Source organism: Salvia splendens, chromosome 11 (assembly GCF_004379255.2).
Source record: "Salvia splendens isolate huo1 chromosome 11, SspV2, whole genome shotgun sequence".
NCBI lineage: Eukaryota > Viridiplantae > Streptophyta > Magnoliopsida > Lamiales > Lamiaceae > Salvia > Salvia splendens.
In genome coordinates, this window is record NC_056042.1 from 21,031,324 (window position 1) to 21,039,659 (window position 8,336).

General features: G+C 42.0%; 1 long non-coding RNA gene across 2 annotated transcripts; it reads left to right on the forward strand.

Annotated features, from left to right (window-relative positions):
* Positions 1-4,973: 4,973 nt before the first annotated feature.
* On the forward strand, positions 4,974-5,915 carry LOC121755434. Of its 2 annotated transcripts, XR_006040738.1 has the most exons (4): positions 4,974-5,134; positions 5,260-5,387; positions 5,504-5,572; positions 5,649-5,915. It is a non-coding gene; the product is annotated as an uncharacterized LOC121755434 (long non-coding RNA). The 2 variants fall into 2 exon arrangements; XR_006040737.1 differs by having other exon boundaries at positions 4,978-5,387.
* Positions 5,916-8,336: the final 2,421 nt, after the last annotated feature.

Genomic DNA, 8,336 nt, shown 5'->3' on the forward strand with positions numbered 1-8,336 from the left:
ATTTCCCCTTGATTCAATTTGCAGTGCCCTTGGCTGCTGGCGGGATCCTTGCGTGTTCTGTCTCGACCCCATTCCCACATTCTTGCTCGGACACTCTCTAGAGAAGTGGCCGTTTCCCCCACAGTTAAAGCACTTGGTGGTGTTCTGAATTCTACACTCTCCAAAATGGTACTTGGAGCACACATTGCATTGGGGTGGCTTTGGTCGGAAGTCGCCTCTCTGGTTAGATAAGTTTTGCCCTCCACTATACTGTGGTCGGTTCTGGGTGGGCTGGTACCTCTTGTTGTCATACGGGGTCCCATTCCCCTCCCACTTCCTCTTCTCTCGAGAGTGGTGTTGTGGAGGTAGTGCCAAAGTAGTGTTTTCCTTCATCCTCTCCTTGGGCATAGCTGCCTCAATATCTAGCGCAAGGGCTAACGCTTCCGCGTAGGGGAGTTTCCCACGACTAGCCAACGACATCCTTATCTCATGCCTTAGTCCCTCACGGAACTTTTCAGCCAGCTTCTCGTCAGTATCAACTTGGTCAGGTGCGTACCGGGTCATGTTGTTGAGTGCACGGTCATATTCGGTCACAAACATGCGCCCTTGGGTCAAATTGTAGAATTCAGATGCCTTTGCCTTCCGATAGCTCTTGGGCACGTACTTATTATATATTTCTGTCTTGAAGCCTTCCCAAGTCATCCCCGCTGCTTGATCTCGGGGCATTGTCTTCATCCTGGTATCCCACCAGAAGTCAGCAGACTCGGTTAGTTGGTAGGTCACACAACTCAACCGTTCCCTATCATTGCACCCTAGGATTGCGAAAATGCGCTCCAATGCGCGTATCCATGATTCAGCCTGGGCCGGTTCTCCCATTCCATCAAAGACGGGGGGTTTTTGCTCTAGAAAAAGCTTCACAGTTTCACGGTCAACCGGAGGTGGAGGAGGTGGTGGCGGAGGGATGGGTTGAGTCACACTCTCTTCCATCGTCTGAGGGGTAGGTTCACGGTTGTTACGTCTTATGTTGCGTCTTGGCGGCATTCTGATTCATTATCACACGAGTTATTATCGCATTTATTCAAAATCCAAGAATAGTCATGTGGCATAGTTGAAAAGTGGGGATCAAGGGACAATTGCATCATAAAGAGCTTTTGCAAAGGTATCAAATACAATTGCACAGAATGATAACAAGAGAGCAATTGCAAAATAGCATAGCAGAAGGTGATTGTAGCAAAATGCGATTGCTCAACAGGGTACTAAAAGGTAATTGTCTAATAGTGTAACAAAAGACAATTGTACAATGGAATAGCAAAACATAAGGGCACAAATGGGATAGAAAAAGGCAGTTGCACAACATAATAATACAATTGCATAATAAGACGGCAAAAGACAATTGTACAATGGAGTAGTCAAAAGATAATTGCACAATAAGGTAGTAAAGGATATTTGCACAATAGTATAACAAAATACAATTGCATAATGGAATATCAAGGATAATTTCAAATTATGGCAAAAAGCAATTGTACAATCGAGTAGCAAAAGATAGTTGCGCAATAGTACATCAAAGGTAATTGTGCAATATGATAGAAAATGACAATTAATATATAGTATAGCAAGAGGTAATTGCGTCATAGGCTAGCAAAAGATAATCGCACAAAAGATAATAAAGGATGGTACCAAATATTTACACAATAGGATAGCAAAAGACAAGAATTTTCCATAGAAATATCAAAATGTTGCTTCGAAGAGGTCTTAGTTCCATCATAACGAAAACAGAAGGTAAAACAACGGGAAAGAGAAATGTCAAGGCCAAGCAAAACAATAGAGTATCAAAACATAGGAAATCGTAATAAAATATTCTAGAATTATTATGTTTAATCATTTCCATCCTCATCCTCCTTCTCCTCGGTCTCTCCAACGCTCTCTCTAATTGGGTCCTCCTCCTCTTCGGGATCCTCTTCCTCGGGATCCTCTTCCTCACTTTCCTCCTCGACACCCGCGGGTGGAGGGGTCATCCCAAACCTCCCATTGACCTCTCTGTCGATTCTTAGAGGGGCTGCGACACGCATCCCGAGTCTCCTTCTCTTAGGAACACGGGAGACGTGTGGCTCCTTGTCGCATCGATACTTCCGCATGCGGGCTGTACCCGGCGGATAGATATGTGGAGGTGGATCACGTGGCGGTCCATCAAATGCCGCTGTCATGGCCGGAAGCAGCACCTTTATAAGGCCAACCAAATCTCCTCGCGCGGTGTAATCGGGCGGGCTATACCATATGAAAAACCGAGATGCCTGAGCGGTCCACTCATCCCAAGGAGACGGTAAAGTGTGGATGAGCTTTTGGATCCCCTCGTGATGGGTAGCTCCCCCATATGCATAGGCGTTCATCCATTTACTGTAAAACTCGGTGACGTAGGACATGAGGAAGAGCTTCCCGTCCCACTCGTAATCTCGGTAGCGCTCAACCGGGTGGTCCCTTTCGCTGGAGTAGCGATTACGCATCGGAGCATAATACCGTTGGGCCATCTAAAAAAAAAGAAAAACTCAGCATCAGCACAAGGATCGAAAGAAATAACAGTGTATGAGGTTTCAAATGATGCTGAGAATGTGATGGGTGCGTATATATAAATCTCCAACGGTGGAGGTGTGAGGGTAGTATCATATCAAGAATGAATGGAATTTCATTTCCGAGGCAAAAAGGTTTGTGCGTTTTCGCATTTCGTTAAATCATGATGTGTTCCCACACGTCGCTTGCCTTGCGTTAGGCGTTTCGCACCTCCACGTTCATTATTATCGTAAAGTTTTATATTCATCGCAAAAAATTACAACTAGGTATAGTAGCATGCTCAAGTTTACTCTCATCGACGTTGTTTCGTAATGCAATCGAATAATCACCATCGTAAAATTTCACCCAACTCATATAGGTTTAGCACATATTCGAAAAAATACGAATTCATTTTCATAACCACATTCATTATTTTTGGCATAAACGCAATTAACAAGTTCATATCAAGCCAAGATTCCAAAATGTCATATTAACTTCGATTTCCATATAAATACCTTCATTTTCACAAGAGTAACATTCCCATCGAAATTTACAACATCTGTAATTCAATTCAAAAACTCACAAAAATATTTTTACCTCTTTCTTCATGGTTGGGCGGGGACGAGTTGTGGTGTTGAGCCTTCGATGTTTATCATTTAGCCAATTTACACATGAATAGATTTTGACTCAAACAAGACTCTTGGGTCCAGAGCGGAAAGAACTGAGGCTCTGATACCAAACTGTCACGACCGCCCTTCTAGGGTATAATAAATGCGGCAATCGCGACTTAAACGGACTTAAATACAATCAAAGAAAAAAAGACTAGGGTTTTATAAAAGGGGTTTGACCAAGGTATTTAACGACAAATAATCAAAAGAAAAGGCAGAGCGACGCTTTAACAGATAGACTAAATAGAGGAAACAATTAGCACCATTTATTTCAAAATAACGAGGGTTCAACGTATTCCAAAACATATCATGTCTTTAGATTATAAATGAAATCAAAATAGTTTCGAGAATTCAACAATAAGTAAAACGGGTTTCAGCGGAAGCATCCAAGAGAAAAGTGACGTCATGTATGAAGACACAACGACACTCGTAGTCAAAATATATCAATGTTTAATTCTTCATTTAATTTGCTCAACACCGCCAACCGCTCGTCGCCGCTCAACCTGCACATAAGGAAAACACATGCAGGGCTGAGTACTAAAAATAATACTCAATGGGCTCATGCCGAAAACATTTTCAATAAAGAGTTTTATTTATCATGCCATACGAGAGTAACCATCGGGTTTTAGCTTTTAGAAAGGCCCGAGGCACTAAAATCATTTCTCATTGTAAAAGTCGACTGCAGTCATTTTCCCATAGACGTTAGCCATATCTGCCAATACATGACAAGGAATGCGGCCGCAAACCAGGTCACTAGACCGGCCAGCCCGTACGCTAGCACACGATCTACCATAGGTGTACACTAATCCAAGTAGGGTTTGCGGCCCTACGAGGACCCGAATTCGATTTATATAATAATGGCTTCAAGCCATATCAGATAGGCACGTTAAAAATCAAACAAGGCATGATAAACACGATTTCATTTTCATCGATAAAAACATTTAGGACATCGTCCTTATTTAAAAGAAAGCCCACCTCAAAGCGCTTAAGTCTCAACTATATCCTTTCCCTTGGAAACAAGTTTCGCGCAAGATATCACCTTTAAATATTGGAAATAGCACGTGTATCAACATGAGAAGTCAAGCAAAAGCTAAGATGCATGCATCCTAAGGCTTAAATTATTCTACCGATATGATTATGAATTCTTTCCAATTAAATCTTGATCTTTTCAATTAATTTCGCCCGCTCGCGTCCCAACAAATTTTATTAACACTGCCCAAAGATTAAAACACCGTGTAGTCTAATAAAAGAGTCAGTATATATCAAGCCCAAGAGATTTAAAAGGAGTCAACTACTGCCTTAAAAGAAATGGCCCAAAGAGTAAACACGACAACCCACTAAGAATATGTATGACACGTACTCTCAGTCTCAAATCATGGCACTAACCCGAAAGAGAGAAAATAAATAGTTCTCTCTCATTAAATTTACACGTACAACACATACTTCAAATTTTCAATATCATCATCATTTAATATTATTTTTGTGTGAAATAAACAAAGAAGAAAAAGAGAAACTCCCACGGCAAAACACACATGTACTCCCTCACATTTTTTTTTTAACAAACACAAAGAGGAAACAATAGTAGTAAATATTATATACTCCCATTTCCTTAACAGTGCACTCTCTTCCTATACACCGCACACCTACGAGCATATTTAAAAAAATTTGAAAGAAACAAAAGGCGTACATGTATTTCCTTAATAAGGATACACAGCAATATTTGAAAATAATAAAAAGGAGTACACTTACAATATCACTTCCATTTAAAAATATTAAGGATTTGTTTTATAAAGGCATTCCAGTACACGTACACTCCCATTCTTCATTTCCAAAATAAAAGAATCATACTTCCTTCCTCTCTACGGTATTTCTAAAAGCTCCGTCGTCTGCACCAAATCGGCCGGTCACCGCCGCTGTGGTGTTCGCACCGTCCAGATCGGCAGGTCCGTTTTTTTTTTTTCCCCCGAAGCAGTCCCGATTAACCCCGCAGATAAGTTCTTAGTTTGATTTCGATTGTGGTTATTGTTTTGATAATCCGATTTGATTGAGTGAGAAACATGCTATGCAGTTCATGGATTGATGAATTGAATTGGGGAAGAAGATTATACCTTCAAAAGAACAACTTGGCTTGAAACAAAAGCTTGCAGTTTCTGGCTTCCCCCTTTCTACTGCTCCCTCCGCCGTTTTTGTGAAGAGGTGAGTGGCTGCGAATTTGTGTGAGGGATAGTGATTAGGGTAGGAGGATTTATATATCCGTGTACTGAGAGCAAATTTTGGTGATTGATTTCACCTTGATTGCCATCTAAAATTAGGAAGATATGCCAGAATGGGTGAAGAGATGGAGACGTAATTGCTGCGACGTGGGAGGGGAGCAAATTTTGGTATTTGATTGCTCAATCAATTTGGGATTAATTGCTTTGACTGAATTTTACAATTTAAACAGATGTTTCCTTGCAGAATTGAGGATTCAACGTGAGGAGAAGAGTTCTGATGTCGGAAGAAAGATTTCAGAGTACTGGGCTCAAAAGGAAATGAGATTGGGCCAGGGATATTATTTGAATGAGTATTAGTTTGGGCTCAAGACCCTGTTAAAATTTTATTTAAATAGTATAGCCCATAATTTATTTTCTACCAGACTGGGCTTTAGTAATATTTATTCAATTTATCGGATCCAACACGAAATTGAGTCCAATAAATATTCCTCACGGAAAGGAATTATTTAAATCCGCATTGCGATTCACTCCACAAATTTCTAGCTCTCATAACAAATTATCAATTATTCGAAAACATTTAATTTCGCCCCACATCAATTATTTAAAACATCCACGTCACATATTCAACGGAGTTGACTCGGTCAACCCACAATTATAATTCCGAACCAAAATTTGGTTATCAAAGAAGTCACATAACAAATCCACTCGTCATTTAATTTGTGGCATTAAATGAAATAAAAGAGATCGTTTTAGGGTTCGAAAATTAGGGTTCAAAAAGTGGGGCGTTACAGCCCGGATGATAGTGAATACCGCAGTCATAATCCTTCACGATCTCCAGCCAACGTCGTTGTCGTAGGTTCAGCTCCTTCTGTTCGAAGAAGTAATTGAGACTCTTGTGATCCGTATAAATCTCACATCTGACTCCATAGAGATGATGTCTCCAAATCTTTAGTGCGTGCACCACTGCATCTAGCTCCAAGTCATGAGTCGGGAAGTTCAGCTCATTCGGCCTCAATTGTCGGGAAGCATATGCTATCACCTTCCCATCTTGCAACAACACGCATCCAAGTCCTACTTTCGATGCGTCAGTATGGACGGCGAAGTCCTTATCGGTTTCCGGCACCGCTAGAACAGGTGCTGTAGTCAATTTCTCTTTCAACAGTTGGAAACTCGCCTCCCATTCAGGCGTCCAATCCACTTTGACTCCCTTCTTCAACAGTTGCGTCATCGGTCTCGCAATTTTAGAGAATCCCTTGATGAAGCGTCGGTAGTATCCCGCCAATCCCAAGAAACTGCGAATTTCACTCGGCATTTTCGGCGATTTCCAATTTTGCACAGCCTCAACCTTCGTTGGGTCCACTTGAATTCCATCAGCCGTCACTATATAACCAAGAAAGTTCACTCTAGTCAGCCAAAACTCACACTTACTAAACTTGGCATAAAGCTTTTCCTTCCGCAATGTTTCCAACACGGTTCGTACGTGTCGTCCATGCTCCCCCTCGTTCTTTGAGTATACCAACACATCATCAATGAAGACTAGCACAAATTTGTCAAGATACTCGTGGAAAACTCAGTTCATCAAGTCCATGAAAACTGCCGGGGCGTTAGTCAGTCCAAATGGCATCACGACAAACTCGTAATGACCATAACGAGTGCGAAAAGCAATCTTAGGCACATCCTCTCGTCGGACCTTTAGTTGATGATATCCCGACCTCAAGTCTATTTTTGAAAATACTCCAGCTCCTCGAAGTTGGTCAAATAAGTCATCAATTCTTGGCAGAGGGTACTTATTCTTCAAGGTCAACTTGTTCTTTAAGCCCGTATGATAGGTGCAGATATCAGCTTTTCCTTGAGAAGATTGAAAGCGGCCTTGCATTGTTCATCAAAGACGAACTCCACTTCATTCTGAAGAAGTCGGGTAAGGGGTTGGGCGATCTTGGAGAAATCCTTGATAAATCTTCGATAAAACCCGGCGTGCCCTAGAAAACCCCTTATCCCCTTCTGATCAGTAAGGAACGGTAATTTGGATATAACATCCACCTTGGCTCGATCCACCTGGATTCCTCTCTCTAAAACCACGTGTCCTAGAACAATCTCCTCAGTGACCATAAAATGACACTTCTCAAAATTCAAAACCAGACTTTCTGTTTGACACCTTTCTAGAACTATGTCCAAATGATGAAGACAAGGGTCGAAAGAGTCTCCGTAGACCGTGAATTCATCCGTGAATATCTCTAAGCAGTCCTCAATCAAATCGGAGAATATGCTCATCATACATCGTTGAAACGTACCTGGAGCGTTACATAGGCGGAAAGGCATGCGCCTGTATGCATAGGTTCCGAATGGGCAAGTGAAAGTGGTCTTATCCTGGTCTTCAAGATCCACGTAAATTTGGAAGTATCCGTTGTACCCATCTAGAAAGCAAAAGTACTTCTTCCCAGCCAATCTCTCCAGCATTTGGTCGATGAAAGGCAGCGGGAAATGGTCCTTCCTGGTCGCATTGTTCAGCTTACGGTAATCAATGCACATTCGCCAACCCGTGACTGGCCTCATTGGGATCAGCTCATTCCTCTCATTTTGAACGACTTGGATTCCCGACTTCTTTGGGACCATGTGGATAGGGCTGACCCACTCGCTGTCCGGCACTGAATAGATAATCCCTAGAGACAACAATTTCAAGATCTCCTTCAATATTTCTTTTCGCATGTTGGGGTTTACCTTTCTTTGGGCATCTCGATGTGCCTTTGCTCCCTCTTCTAGCCTAATGTGGTGCATGCAGACGTCGGGGCTTATTCCCACTATATCTGTAAGGCTCCATCCAATTGCCTTCTTGTTCTTACTCAACACAGTCAGTAGCCTTGCCTCCTGTTCCTTTGTAAGGTTGCTGCTGATGATCACCGGATATGAGTTCTGCTTTCCGAGGAAGGCATAC